General features: G+C 39.7%; 1 protein-coding gene across 2 annotated transcripts in view; it reads right to left on the bottom strand.

Moving 5' to 3' along the window:
* The window catches only part of YWHAQ (tyrosine 3-monooxygenase/tryptophan 5-monooxygenase activation protein theta), a 31,585-nt gene extending 30,709 nt beyond the window's left edge, over positions 1 to 876 (bottom strand). The window contains exon 1 of one of the 2 annotated variants that reach the window (XM_074288108.1): positions 546 to 876. The gene's annotated coding sequence lies outside the window, so the exon portion shown is untranslated. Of the gene's footprint in view, positions 1 to 453 lie in introns of both variants that reach the window. The other variant, XM_074288110.1, reaches the window with a different exon arrangement.
* Between the last annotated feature and the right edge of the window lie 14,203 nt (positions 877 to 15,079).

Here is a 15,079-nt window from a genome sequence, read left to right on the forward strand (position 1 = left end):
AGGGACGCAACTAATGGGTGGAGGGGGGGAACTCCCCGAGGGCAGGGGCCGTATTTGTATTCCCCCAAAGCGAGCTCGGGGAGCGCGGAGAGATTGAATTGAAAAATGGGGGGGGGGGGGAGGAAAGCAGAAGGCGGCAACGGAACGGGAGGAGGGGAGGGCGGGCCGAGGGAGGGGGCGGGGAAGGACGCGCGCGCGGGCGGGCGAGCGGACCGGGAAGGGTCCGGGGCGGCGGCCACCCTCCCGGACACCGAGGTTGAGCTGATGTGCCCCGCCCGCTAGGTGGGAAAGGGCCAGTCATGCCGCTACCTTAGGGGGCTCCCTGGTCCCCGGGCTCAGCCTCGGTTCCTTTCCAGGAAGCACAAAATGGATGCGGTGGCGGTTAGTGCCGCACCCCACCCCTACCCCCCACCTCCCTACCCTCCAGAGAAGACCTAGAGGATACTCCCTGACCTCCCTGCCGGTCTCGGTCACCCCTTCCCACGGACGGAGACCTGGAAAAGGGTCCCGGCCGGGAGCGGCCATTCCCGCCCACCAGCTCTCACCTTCACCTTCACCGCCTCCGATCGCCCCTACTTTGATCCGCTTTAGGCTTTGGCGAAGGAGCCTCCCCGTCTCACCCTACCCCCGAGCGCTGAGAGGCGGGCGGGCGCGGAGGCAAGCCCACTGCCCGCGGCGGCCCAATGCGGCGCGGCCATTCCGCTGCCCGTTCCGCCTCCTTTCCAGCTGCTGACCAATCGAGCTGGAGCGCGCGGAAGGAGGGGGGGGTGGATGGGGGAGTGGGCGGGGTGGGGTTGGGTGGGGAAGGAGTGGAGGGAAGGAGGGTGGGTCAGGCCCCGCAAGTTTGGTTGGCCGGTAGGCTGCGGCTTCGGCCACGGGGTTTCCTCCAATTAGATCCAGGGTAAAATCACGTCACTGTTGCCATGGCGATGAAGTTACAACCCCCTCCTTTCTCTCACTCAGCTTGGGTGCGGCACGAGACCGCGTTGGGCTCTCTGGACCTCTACTTGGGGCGACTAATAACGTATGCTTCCCTTGCAGCTGCTCTTGCTGCATTGGGCCGTTCGGCTCCACTGCGGCTTTAGCTGGTCCTGGAGCGGCTGCGACTTGTGCTGTGCAGCTCTGGGATGAGGTGACATAATCGGCTGCTTTCCGCCCACCCTCCCTTAGTCTTGACAAAGGCTACCCCGGGTTCCGTGCGGCCTCAGCCACTCCGTCCCCAAGCCCCCATCCCATCCTCCCACCGAAGAATGCGATTGGGGCTGCGAATTAGGAATAATCGCATCCCTATTATGAAAGCAATTAGTTACCAGAAAACCGAAGCAAAATGGCTTAAGAGAGGCTTTTACCGGTTAAACTCTAGCTTTAAAAAGTTCCACACGCCCTCCGCAAGCTAGAGAAGGATACTAGTTTTTGGTTTCTCAAACATTCTCATCTCAAAAGATAGCGTAATAAAAACCTTTGGCACGCGCTAGCGGTGGAACCCTGGGCAAGTCACTTCCCCCTGTTTGCCTCGGTTTCCCCATCTGTGAAAGGAGCCGGAGAAAGAAAAGGCCAACTACTGTAGAAGCTTTGTCCAAAAAGGAAGGGTCAGACTAAAAGCCACAGAGCGCAGCAATCTGCGTGACCTTTGCCTTTGAGCCTTGATTCTTGGCAGATAAAACGAGGGAGGTTGGAATAGCTGATGGCCAAGGTCTCTTTCATCAATAAGCATCTAGTAAATGGCTAACTTCTTGGGCCCGGCAGGGATGCCCAGAAGGAAGCAATCTCTCCTCTTCAGGTGTTTACATTCTAATAGGGAAACCAGTACGTTGGTCATCAAAGAAAATAACCCAGGGCAGCCTGAAAGGAAAGGCACTAGCAGGGGAGACAGAGGAAAGACAAAAAGTCCCTGAGCAGGACTTTTGCCAATCACTGAATTTTAAGTTAGAAAGAATCTTACACGTGATGTCATTCCCTCCCCCCCAATCCACACCTGCCTTTTGCAAAAGGGGAAACTGGCACTCAAAGAAATCCCCATAACCAAGACCTAGGTTGTCTACTATTTTCCACAGTTTTTGAGCTGGAATTTCAGAGACCACCCCTCCATTTCCCCCTTCCTTCTCCTGGGCTCTCTGGGTTTCCACCTCTGATCACCTCTTGTGGATAGCAGAAAGAACACCACCAAAATTCAAGAACCTCTCACTGTTAGGAACCACCTATCTGTGACCTTGGAGGGCATTTCCCTCTGAGCCCTAGTGTCTTCATCTTTTTAAAACTTTTCTAATTCAATGCAACAAACATTTATTAACCACATATTCCAAGAACTGTGATGAATGATAGGGGCACAAATAAGAACGACAGTCCCTACTCTCAAGCAATTTACAATCTAATAGGGGAAGAAGACATAGAAAAATATATTTCCTTCACTTCCTAAGTAAGGAACATTATGCAGCAAGGTGCCTTTGCAAGTTGCTTGGGCTGGAAAATGCCTGTTAGTTAGTTAGAATTCCCTAATGAGTGGGTTATTAAAGGCCAAGGAATAGGAAGGAACTTTAAATTCCCAAAACAGAATGCAACATATTTGGAGAATCTCTAGAATGAAAGGGCTGAATCCAGGAAGGGATGGGAATATGTCCAAACCCTTTCCAGAAATAAGCACAGCCTTATAATAAGCACACGATTCCTTACCTATACTAAATCCTCAAAAATGTAAGAATTTCATTTGAGAAAAAAGTTCCTATTTTGATAAGAAATAGAGACTTAGTTTATGGAGGCATAGTGCATGACTTCATGTAAAAATGTCCTGACCTTCCGAACATAAGGCCCCTGGTGTTATTCCTGGAATCCCTGGGGCAGGGCTTCAGACACAAGTGTTTATAGTTGTATAGACTAGGCAAGAACAGGACCCTGAGAAATCCCAGTGGAAAGAATTTGCATGCGGAAGGGGACATGATAGGTCAGATAAAATGCTTTCTGTGTAACCATTGCATTTCAACAAGGCTAACATAAGAGCTAGATTGGACTAGTAAAAACACTGAAAGCCTGAGCCTGTGTCAGAGGTTGTTAAGCAAGTGTTAGGAGGCTGAACCAGAGGCAGTCATAGTGGGTGTGCTGGCTTCATAGGATTCCAGAGGTATTTATGTGATAGAGGGCCTGCTGCTCAAGCAGAGGGAGGCAGTATATTGTAGTAAAAAGGGCATAAGACTGGAGGTCAGGAAGCCTTTCTGTGAAAAATTAGAAAGTAATATGGAAGGAACAGAGGATTTGGTGGCAAAAGTCCTGGGTCCTAACTCTATCACATAATTATGCGGTTTGAGATCTAAAATGTGCTTAAAAACAAAGATATTCATAAATATCTGAGTAGTATTTTTCATTCAGAATGCCCAGATATTATCTGTATATTTGTCAATAAGAACTAATTAAACACCTACTATGTGCCAGACCTTCAATATCAAAAGAGGGGCCCCCCAAAATGGTTCTTGAACTTAAGGAACACACATTTTAATGGGGGAGACAACAAATAAACAGATGTTACCTACAGCCCTTTCCTTTCTTCCTAGTATTCTTATATTTAATCCCTTCCATATACTCTGTGATCTCACTAAATCACTGACCTTTTCCCTGTTGTTCTTTGCATATATTTCATGACTTCCTTTGTTTTTTATTTTTTTTAATGGACTGCTCCCAATGAGAGGAATACTCTTCTTTCACATTTATGCCTCTTGGTTTTTGTACATACAGGTTTTACACACACACATACACATATTCCTATATATTCATAGAGAGGAGGTGTCTATATATACCTACATATTGTCATATATATATGCATATATGTATGCACAAGTACCTAATACTTTTAATAGTACTATGTGCCCTGCACTGGGCACTGAGCTTTTTAAAATTATCTCATTTGATCCTCACAGACAATCTAGGAGGTAAGTGCTGTTAGCACACCAATTTTATAGATGAGGAAACTGAGACAAACAGATGTTAAGTGAATTGCTGATCACACACATGGGCATATAAATATATGTATATATGCAGTGCAGATGGGAGATGATTTCAGACAAAAGGCCTTGAGAGGCTGGAGAGGATAGGAAATTGGGAAAGCCCTCTAGCAGAAAGTAACATCTGAGATGAGAGTTGAAAAAAACCAAGAGACAGATGAAAGGAGGGTGTTTCTCACATTGGGGGTAGTTCATGAAAAGGAACTGAATAAGAATTGGAATCATTATATATAAAGAACAGAGAGGTCATGATCTAGTGAGATCACAGAGAATACAGAAGGGATTAAGTATGGGAAGGAAGGGGACAGCTTAAAGCCAAAGAGAAGATTTTTATATTTGATCTTGGAGGTAATGGGAGCCACTGGAGTATATTAGGTGTGTTACTGAGGGAAACAAAGAAAAGGGGAAGGGACAACCATTTAGTAAATGCCTACTATGTGCCACACATTGTGCCAATTACTTTATAAATACCTCATTTGGTGGTCAGAGCTGCATTATCATTTAATCTCAGTTTTTGTTTTCTTATCTGTAAAATGGACATAATACTAAGGTACCATTTACCCTACAAATCTAAGAAGCAAGTGAAATATTTGGGAAAGTACTTTGTAAACCATGAAGCACTATGCAAATGTCAGCTATTACTTATGACCTTTGGCCAGTTTATGGTTTACCCTGTACCTCAGTTTCTTCTATCATAAAATTGAGATACTTTTTATCAACTTACTCTTCTACTGGGTTATAAAGATGCCAAACAATCATGGAAAAAATGAAGAGGAGAGTAGTTTATTAATGTTTAGGAAAAGTAGTTTGGAGCCATTTTGGGTAAGTTATTTTACTTACCTGTCCTTCAAGACATGATTTTTTAAAATTTTTGGTTTATTCATTTATTCAACAAACATTTTTTAATGTAACAGGTTGATACACAGCACAGTACCCTGGAAAAGCTCTGAAGGTGAAACAAAGCATGGGCTTTGAGAGATGACACAAACATAGATAAATATACACAATATAACACAGTAAATGCATTACAGTAGAGGATCTTAACCTTTTTTGGGGAGCCATGGACTCTTGATAACCTGTTGAAACTCTTCTCAGAATAATATTTTAAATGCATGAAATAAAATAGATAGTATTATGAAGTAATTATGTTGAAATATTTATCAATATTTTTTCTTAGATAGATAAGTTCACCCACTCTGAGTCAAGAACTCCTTGAGGTTGTTATTCAATTGTATCCAACTCTTTGTGACCCAACCTGGAAGGTTTTTTTTGGCAAAAATATTGGAGTGTTTTGCTATTTCCTGCTTCAATACATTTTATAGATGAGGAAACTGAGGCAAACAGAGTAAAGTGACTTGACTAGGATCACACATCTAGTAAGTGTCTGATGCCAGATTTCAACTGGAGAAGATGAGTCTCCCCTACCCCATACGGAAAACTTTATTCACTGGGCCACCTTGCTGCTGAAGAACTGCATTAGAGAAATGAAAACCAAAAAAAAAACTCTTGAAGTCCAATAATCTTGAATCCAGTTTTCAGTACCTAGGAGAACCTTGTGAAGAAAAGAAAAAGGATTACAGTTTTGAAAATTTAGAGCTGAAAGTCACTTTCTATCATTTAACCAAACCCCCATTTTACAAATGAAAAAACTGAGATCCCAAAAATGTTTAATGCCTCCTAATTGATCAATTGTGAATACTTATTACTTTGTACCTGGGCTGCCCTGGCGGGGAAGACATACCTAGTGACATCATCCCTGCTTTCAAGAAGCACGCAGTCCTAATATGAAATAGGAGCATGCTCAAAGTCCGCATCCATAATTTGGAGGAAGATTACTGGGTGCTTGTAACAAAGCAAGGACAGAGTTTTCTAATAATCCCTGCCAGCCTTCTCGTTCTCTTTCTGGGCTCCCTCCTCCCCCTGGTCCAGGGAGGTAACGTAAGGGTGTGGTGCGAGAAAATGTGAGGGAGAGATAAAGGCTGTCTCACAGTGTCGTTCTTGTAACTGGGGGAGCTCCGCTCCGCCGAGTATCTACCTTAGGTCTATATTGCAAAGAAGAATAAGCTGGTTCTCTGAGAACCAGAAGTCTTACGCGCTGTTCATTTTCCACCATCGGGATCAAGTCGGGGAACATTCTCCTCCTCACATCTGGCATTTAATTTACAGACATCTGAGCAGAGCTGTTATTCAGAATCCTAATATACTTATCACCATCTTTATTTGATCATTTCCTGTGATTCAAGATCTTTTCTCTCACGGAGTTAGGTACATACATACACACGTGCTCACAAACACACATGGAAGAACCAAAAGTACACTGGTGGACACCCAAGTCTCCCATGCAGAAATATAACCAAAGCACTTCGGGGGGAGGGGGGAGGGGGGCAGACGTAGGCATGGCTGCTTGGGAAAAGTACCTTGTAGGAAGAAAGGGACCCGTGTTCAAGTCCTAGCTTCCCAACTAGCTACTTTTGTGATCGTACTCTCTGGGTCTGCTTCTTTCTCAGTAAAATAAAGGGGAATGGATTGCATGACCTGTAATTCTAGCTCCTAATTCATCTTAGTCCTTAATTAATTTAGCATTCTATGCAATTATGGCAAAAAGCTAAGGTTCATTATTTAATCTTTTTTGTCCTCTTCTTAGATCTTTATCAAACTCTTTACACTCCATTCTCCTCATAGTGATCCACTGTCCTCTTTCAAAATCTGCTCCTTGTAAGGAAATTGATAGAAGCAGTTACTTATTTCTATACTTAGATGTACTTCATCACTGGATTTCTTCCACTTGTGCAAACTATAATCCTTTCCCCACCCCCCACCTTCTTGTCTTGTATAATTCTCCTTAAAGGCCTCCTTATAAATCCATCATAAAGGCTCCTCATCTTGGCTAACATCTATATAGCTCTTGTTGTGTGCCAGGCATCTACTAAGTACTTTATAATTATTATCTCAAGAAAAATTTATTAAGTACTCACTATGTGCCCAGCTCTGTGCTAAATGCTGCACAAATATATTTGATAGACAGCTAGGCAACACAGTGGATAGAGCACTAGGCCCGAATTCAGGCAGACAAGCCCAAATCTGGAGCCAACGACCTGTTCAAGGTCATGTAGCTAGTTAGTAATGTAACTAAGATGTCTGGAGATAGTGTGGACGTCAATGAATTTGGAGGCAGAAGATCTGTGTTGGAAACCTACTTTATTTAAACTGTTCATCTACGAATGAGGATGCAGATAATGCACACTTGTCTTGCCTACTTGTGAGAAATAAATGAGAAAGCACATGAACATGCTTTCTAAATTATAAAATACTATATGTTATCATATATAATGTGTGTGTATTATCATTAACCCAGGCCTTCTAATTCCACACATTGCTCTTCCCCAAATTCTGCATTGCCATTCCTTATTGTCTCTGACTTCTGAATCATAGGCTTCAGTATTGAGGGTGAGGTTTGGATAGTGGGGAAGGTTTTTAGAGAGCTTCTTGACCAACTTCTCTTTTTAAAAAGTCTTTTGGCTCTATTTTAATATTTCTGTTATGCCATTGATTCATTAATTTCTATTTGGTCCATTCTAATCTTCTTGTTCTTGTTCTCCTCCTTCTCCTTCTTCTTTTGCTTTTATGAGACAATTAGGGTTAAATAACTTACCCAGAGTCACACAACTAGTAAATGTTAAGTGTCTGAGGTCATATTTGAAGGTCCTCTTGACTTCAGAGCCTCTGCTCTATCCACTTTGCCATCTAGCTGCCCAATTTCTTAATTTTTTAAGTTATGAGGAAAATAAGAACTCCCCAAATTAAATAACTTTCCTGAGGCAGTAAGTGGCAAAGCCAAAACTTGATCATAAGTCTTTTAAATGCAGTGCTTTTTAAAATTGAATCACATTGTTAGTTCTAGTCTGAATTGATCCAAACAATACATACAGATCAAATTTGCCAGGCTGGATTCTAAATCACATCTTCCATCTTTTTATTATGTATTTGTAAAATACACATTGAATGCAATGCTGTGTATTACAATTAGCAATGTTTGTACTGTATTTATTGGTATGCTTTATGAGGACAAGGACATATCTTATATAAATGCTATATTTTCCTTAACAGCAGTCTTTACATATAGTCAACAGTCTAGTTAACCTGAATGAATTTGGGGCTTATGACTAGGAGATGAATTATATTTCTAAGTTATAGATAAGAATAAATATATGTAAATAGGCATCATGACTTAGTACAAACCCTCACAAAATAACATAAGATAACTTGCTTAAAGAATATATATTTCTCTGTGCCTTATTTTCTTCACGTATGAAATGGGGCACAGAGAAATTAAGATCCTTACCATTATACTTACTGGTCTTTAATCAGAAAGTATTCATTAACTTCTTACTGTGTAAAAAGTGTGGTGTAAGGAACTGTGATATTCAGAAATGAGACACTTCTGGATAAGCCATAGGAATTGACCTTGAGTAGTTTAAAATATTGTATCTGGCATAGGAGATAGAAGATGGCTTTTTGCCCAGGAAAACCTGGGTTCATATCATGCCTCTGACCTTTATTACCCATGTGTTTCCTATCAAGTTATTTAACCTCTTGATTAACCATTCGGATTGCAATGTAATGAATTTATAAATCCTTGACATATTGATCTGCCAGAGCTTTTGCTCCACTCATGTAGCCTCAGAGAACCCTGAGTCTTTGGAGGAGGACCATAGCAGAGGGAAAAGGTAATTTAAATGAGTGTTTCTTCAGAGTAGAGCAAGAGTAAAGACAGAAAAACAGAAGTTTAACTTGTAAAATTTGAAAATTAAGAACAGGGAATATACAGCCTAATCTAATACATAAAACAACAATGATGACCACAAGGATAAATCCTTCTATTATATATTTGGGCTAGAATAGAAAGAGAAAAAAAAATTGTTTGTTTTGTTTTTCTATGTGTCCCCAGCACCTAACATGGTGCCTGACACATTTTGTTGTCCGATTTTGTCTGACTCAGCCTGGTATATCTTTCTCCACTTCATTTTACAGGCAAGGAAACTGAGGCAAACAGGGTGAAGTGACTTACCCAAGATCACACAGCTAGTAAGTGTCTAAGATTGAATTTAAACTCAGGAAGATGAATCTTCCTGACTCCAGCTTTAGCAACCTATACACTGCATAACATACCTGCTCCTCTGACATATAGTATATAGTAATTGATAGATTGATAAGAAAAAATAATACCTCCATATATACTGGAAGGAATATAGAGCATGGATGTTGTCTAGTGCAATCCCATCATTTGATTCTTCCTTTTTCTCCCCCAATACTGAATTCCCATATTGAGGATAGAGAAAGTGCATATAAATGTCAAAATTATTATTAAGCAATACTCTCTGAGCAGCTTGGCTCACAAATATTTTAGTAGTGACACTGTAATAAAGGCCATGGGATCTCTTTGCTTTAGTGTTAATTAGAATAAGGTCTGCGATACATCTTTGGGTCATTTTTGTTCATTATTAGCTTTTGATCAGCTTCATTAGAAAAAAAAAAAAAAAAGACATCTACTCAGAGCAGCTTGTGATCATAACTGGGAGAAATCAAAGATCTTCCCAAGATCTTCAAAGCAGTTTCTGCCTTAGGTAAAGTTACTGGAACTTTAAAGTTGAGCTGGTTGGACATGCCTCTGTGCTTTAGCCAGTTGTTGACAGAACTTGACAAATAGTGAGCCTGTTTTTTTTTTTTTTTTCCCCACTCTTTTTTGGTTTTCTTTTTAAATGATTTGCTTTGAAGATCTTACAACATTGTTGCACTCCCATAAGAAAAATCAGAGTTGACAATCTCAGGCAAAGAAATCATAAGAGATTTGAAAATTCTCCTCTCCTTTCTTAAAACCTTTCCTAGTCCCTTTCCTCTCTTTCTCTGTACCAGCTAGCCTATCTTTTATCATTTCCTTATAGCTCCATGCAGAACTACATCTACCAAGTGCTATTTTTGTCTTAGTTTTTATAAATTCTTAAGATGGTAGAGATGAAGATGTTAGTAAGTTACCCAGAATGTGCCATTTTACTATATAATTGGGAGATGTCTTAATAATACATATTCTTATTAACTGTAATCAAAAAAATTCTATTGTGATATTCAGTTAACTGCCAACACTTACACAATAGTTATGCCATATATTTTGAATGCCATTTGATAAAGTTTAATAATTTTTTTTTTTTTTTGGCTAAGGCAATTGGAATTAAATGACTTGCTCAGGATCACACAGCCAGGAAGTGTTAAGTATCTGAGATCAAATTTGAACGCAGGTCCTCCTGACATCAAGGCTGGTGCTTTAGCCACTATACCAACTAGTTGCCCCTAAGAATAATAATTTTTATATGACATGACTTTTTATAAATTCTTCACTCTATGATGGAATGCTATGTTATAGTCACAAAGTGATCATAGCAAGTTACTTTATTTTTCTGAACTCACTTTACCTCATGTGTACACTGAAGGGCTTGGATCAGATGATCTCTAAGATTTCTTGCAGCTCATTGACTATTCTGGGAAGAAAAAGCAAGGACAAAAATCAACAGATGTTATATTTATTGTGCTTTTATTTAAAAAGTTAGGAGTAAGTGGCGCAGTGGATAGAACATCAGCTCTGAAGTCAGGAGGACCTGAGTTCAAATCTGGCCTCAGACACATAACACTTCCTAGCTGTGTGGTCCTGGGCAAGTCACTTAATTCCAATTGCCTCAGCAAAAAAAAAAAAAGGGATAGAAGAAATATTGAGATAATGTACCATCTAGTTTTCTGCTCCTGCTTAGTACTCTAATAATATACTTTTCTTCAAGACTCAATCTAAAGCCACCTTATTCATGAAGCCTCTGATTCCTCACTCTACAGTTGAGAGTGATCTCTCCATTCTCAAATTTTTTTTTTTTTTTAAAGGATAACTGGTTTCCTTTTGGGGAGGCAATTGGGGTTAAGTGACTTGCCCAGTGTCACACATTCAGCAAGTGTTAGAGACCAGGAGATTCCAGGGCCAGTTGTTCTATCCACTGATGTACTACCTAACTGTTCCTCTCTTCAAATTTTTAATAGTAGTTTGTCTAAATTTCTACTTTGCACTTATTTCACTCTTCCTTGCACCACCTTAAAGTCCACATGCTTCCCAACAGCCCTCTGAAATTTATTTCTTATTCATTAGAAACAGAAGTAAGGCCTAAAATACTTCAAAGGGCAAAGAAATCAAGGCTGTCTTTTAAGATTCAGAAAATCTATAGAACCTGTGATTTGTTGATCAGACCTTTCCACTTGCATAAACTCAATTCTTAAAAAAAAAAAAAAATACCAATTCAAAACTGGCACTTATAAGACCTGGTGCATTTATACATGTTCCCATAGAAACCTATCCTTTTTAGTATGTCAATAGTTCGATAATTGTTTATTCCATCTTTGAAAATACCACTTTGAAGTGTTGATTACTTTTCTGATGTTCTCCACAGCATTATATTTTCTCTACTTAGTTGCACAGGAGTCACTTCTGTGCATTTTCACTGACTTTGTAAATGCAATTAATTTGTTAACATTCTATGCAGGTAACATTTAATTCATTTATTTAAACTGCAAATGAATTACTTGATAAATGGGGAGATAAGTAACTATTAATTATTGGGTTTTTATAAGAAGGAGAATAAAAAAACAGGTATTCAAAATACTTTCAAAAACATGGACATGAATGTTGTCCATTTTCTTTTTTGGAAGTGTGAGTTTACATAGTCAGACACAATAAGGTAATAAATAATGTTTAGGAAAATAATAATTCACTTTAGTGATACTCTGTCAGAATCCTGAGGATCCTCTAAATCACTCAAGCTCTATACAAATTCACCTCAAAAGAAAAGGAACAAATAACTTAGAAAGTGCTATCAAAAACACAGGGTTTTGGGTTTTTTTTGGGTTTTTTTGCTGACTTTGTTAGTTTTTTGTCAGTTAAAATCTTTTGTCGTCCACTGAGACCAAGACCTTGGGCAGAGAACGCTCCAGAAAACTATTCACAGTAAAAGGCAAAAGATTCCCATAGAAACAAGGAGAAAGACAGCCAGGAATATGTCATTATTTCATTATCACAGCTATGTTGCAATCAGGTCCTACCTGTCTCCTTCTCTCCCCTTACTATAAGTCTGTAAGGTTCTGCAGAGGCAGTTTTACAGACTGGTTTCTAAACACCAATAGTGAAAACCCTAGTTCCTGCTTCTACAAACAGGATAGGACATCTTGGGTGCACATCTTGGGACTATTGGCTGTGGCTGTGCCTTCTCATACCACCGATCAGCAATTCTGTCTTTGCTGTATTAGCACTCCCCTGGGAGAAAGTACTTGGTCTCTTTGATATAATATTATATGAACAGCATAGAGGCTTTTGAATTGGAAAAGACTTTAGACAAATTTCTTTCGTTACAGATGAAGGAAATAAGCCATAGACACCTGGTTGTTAGAGCTGGAAACTTTGTTGGCACAAATGGAGCTAGCCCCTGATTTTACAGATGATGAATCTATCTAAGAGAAGGAAGTGTGTTGCCCAGAAAGGATGTGGCTTTATGATGAACTATTCATAATTCCCATACTATCCCAGAGTGGTATAATCCCAGAGACAGAATATCCAAGAGAAAAAGATGGTTGATGATGTCAAATGCAGAAAAGAAATCCAAAAAGGTTGAAGTTTTCCCAGAGTGGTCCGATTCGGAAAATGCAGATTTGGGGTTGGTTAAAATTCTAGCTCAGCTATTTACTTACTTACTGGGTCACTTCCTTAGTCTTTGGATGGTATGGGTTCAAATTCTAGCTCAGCTATTTTGAGTCATTTCCTTAGCCTTTGGATGGTAGGACTTTTGAGGTCCTCTCCAGATGAAATTTCTGACCTCTTTATAACTGTGTGGGCTTTAAAAACCAGCTGGTTCTCTGACACAAGACATGGTTTAGATAGGAGTGGGGTGATTTGAGAGGAGCAGCAAAGATTTCCTGTTTCCTCCCATTAAAGACTTCCTCAACACCTGAACTTCTATGGATTCATTCTTTTGATTTAAGATTTCCTGACCTTTTAAAATTGACTCCTCCCCTGCCCTTCCTGCTTAGACTTAACACTATTATTATCAGGCATGATATATACTTCATTATAAATTATCATAAGATCCTAATTCAATTCATTTCAGTGGGCAGCTATTAAACACCTACTATATGGAAGAAACTTGATAATTAGAGATATGAGGACCAAATCAAAACCATATCTACCCTCAAGAAGCTTAGAATCTACTTGAGGGTTACAACTTAGACACAAATAAGTCTCTACAAAATAATTTCAAGAGTGAGAAAGCATTGTTAATTTGGGGTTTGGGAGAGGCTTCTTGTGAGGTATGATACCCCAACTAGGAAGCATTCCAGACAAGTGTAATACTTATGATAATGCAAGACTAGAAAAGACCTTAGTGATCAAGTCTAATCCCCTCTTTTTTACAGATGAGGAAACTGAAGCTCAGAGAAGTTAAATGATTTGCCCAGTCACACAGGTATCACAAAATCATGAAGCTGAAAAGGACCTGAGAAGATATCTCTAGCTATACCAATCCCTATTCAAGTTATTGTCCGTCCCTTTCCCAAGAAATTCCCAAGAAGGCTCACTGTATTGCTCTCCTTTCCAACTCCTACCCTTAGGTCAGGGGACTTCCATATTATTCACATCAATGTTCCCTCAAGCTCCATAATGTTCCAATTCCTCAGCCTTCTTATATCTCATAACATATTCTCTCTTTCCATCTCAACCACACATTAATTGGCACATATTAGATCTTGACATTGGTCATAAATATTTCACTTCCTTGATTAAAAACTCTTTACATTCCTTTACTGGATCACAACCTCCTTTCATTACACTTCCAAAGTGTTACTCCTCCTTATCTTTCACTTTCATCTAAATCTCTTTACCCCTTAATCCTTTCTCAAGTCTGCCCTAATATCATTTTTTCCCCTTTCCAATTTCAACCCTAAAGTTAGCAATTTCAGCTTTACACTGTTCTCTATTTTTGAATCCTCCTTTTTCCTCTGATCTCAAATCCCATGACCACTTGTAAATGATGAGGTTAGAAGCCATATTGCAAAAATGTTGAGGAGTGAATGAGAAGAGAAGTGGAGACAGGAAATAATCATAGGTTTTTTAAGAAGTCAGGCTAAGAAGGAGGAGAAAGATGCAAGACACTAGCTTGAAAGGAAAGTAGGATTAAAAAAAAAAACAACCTTTTTTTAAAGTTAAAGATAGGAAGGAATTAATAATTATAAGAAGTTGAAAATTTTAGTGGGGGTGAGCTGAAATGGTGATTAATAATATAATCTGTTTAAGAAAGCAAAGAATGCTCATTTTTGTTGTATCTCACTCTTTATGACTTCATTTGGGGATTTCTTGGCAAAGATATTGGAGTGTTTTGACATTTTCTTCTCCAAAGTTGTAACAGTTTCTTACTTGCCAAATTTGGCCTTTTTTAGACTTCAACCTTTTTGGATTTCTTTTCTGCATTTGACATCATCAACCATCTTTTTCTCTTGGATATTCTGTCTCTGGGATTTTATACTATTAGTACTTCCTGATTTTCTTCCTGACTTTCTGATTGCTTATTCTTGTTCTTTTTATTTTATTTTATTTTTATTTTTTCTGGATCATCATACATTTCACACACTATAATTCTGGGTGTTCTCAAAAGGTTTTTCCTAGTCCCTCTTCTCTGCTTAATCTGCCCTCTTTCTGTATAATCCCATCAGCTCTCATGGATTTAATGGTCATTTCTATGTAGATGACTCACCAATCTCTATACAAGCCCCAGTCTTTAGCCTGAGCTTCAATCCTTGTTTAGCCTGTCTGCAGTAATATTTGTGTGTGGTCACCCTGATACTACAGCTACAGCTACAGCTACAGCTACAGCTACAATTTCTTAGAACTACAGATGAGAGTTGGGTACTAAGGATACCAAAAGTGGATGAGCAAGCAGTCCTGAAAAGAGCTCACAACAGAGGTGCTAGTTCTGCTGAACACCCCAGGCACCCACTGATCAATCCCAATCCATCTC

Source organism: Sminthopsis crassicaudata, chromosome 2 (genome assembly GCF_048593235.1).
Source record: "Sminthopsis crassicaudata isolate SCR6 chromosome 2, ASM4859323v1, whole genome shotgun sequence".
Lineage (NCBI taxonomy): Eukaryota > Metazoa > Chordata > Mammalia > Dasyuromorphia > Dasyuridae > Sminthopsis > Sminthopsis crassicaudata.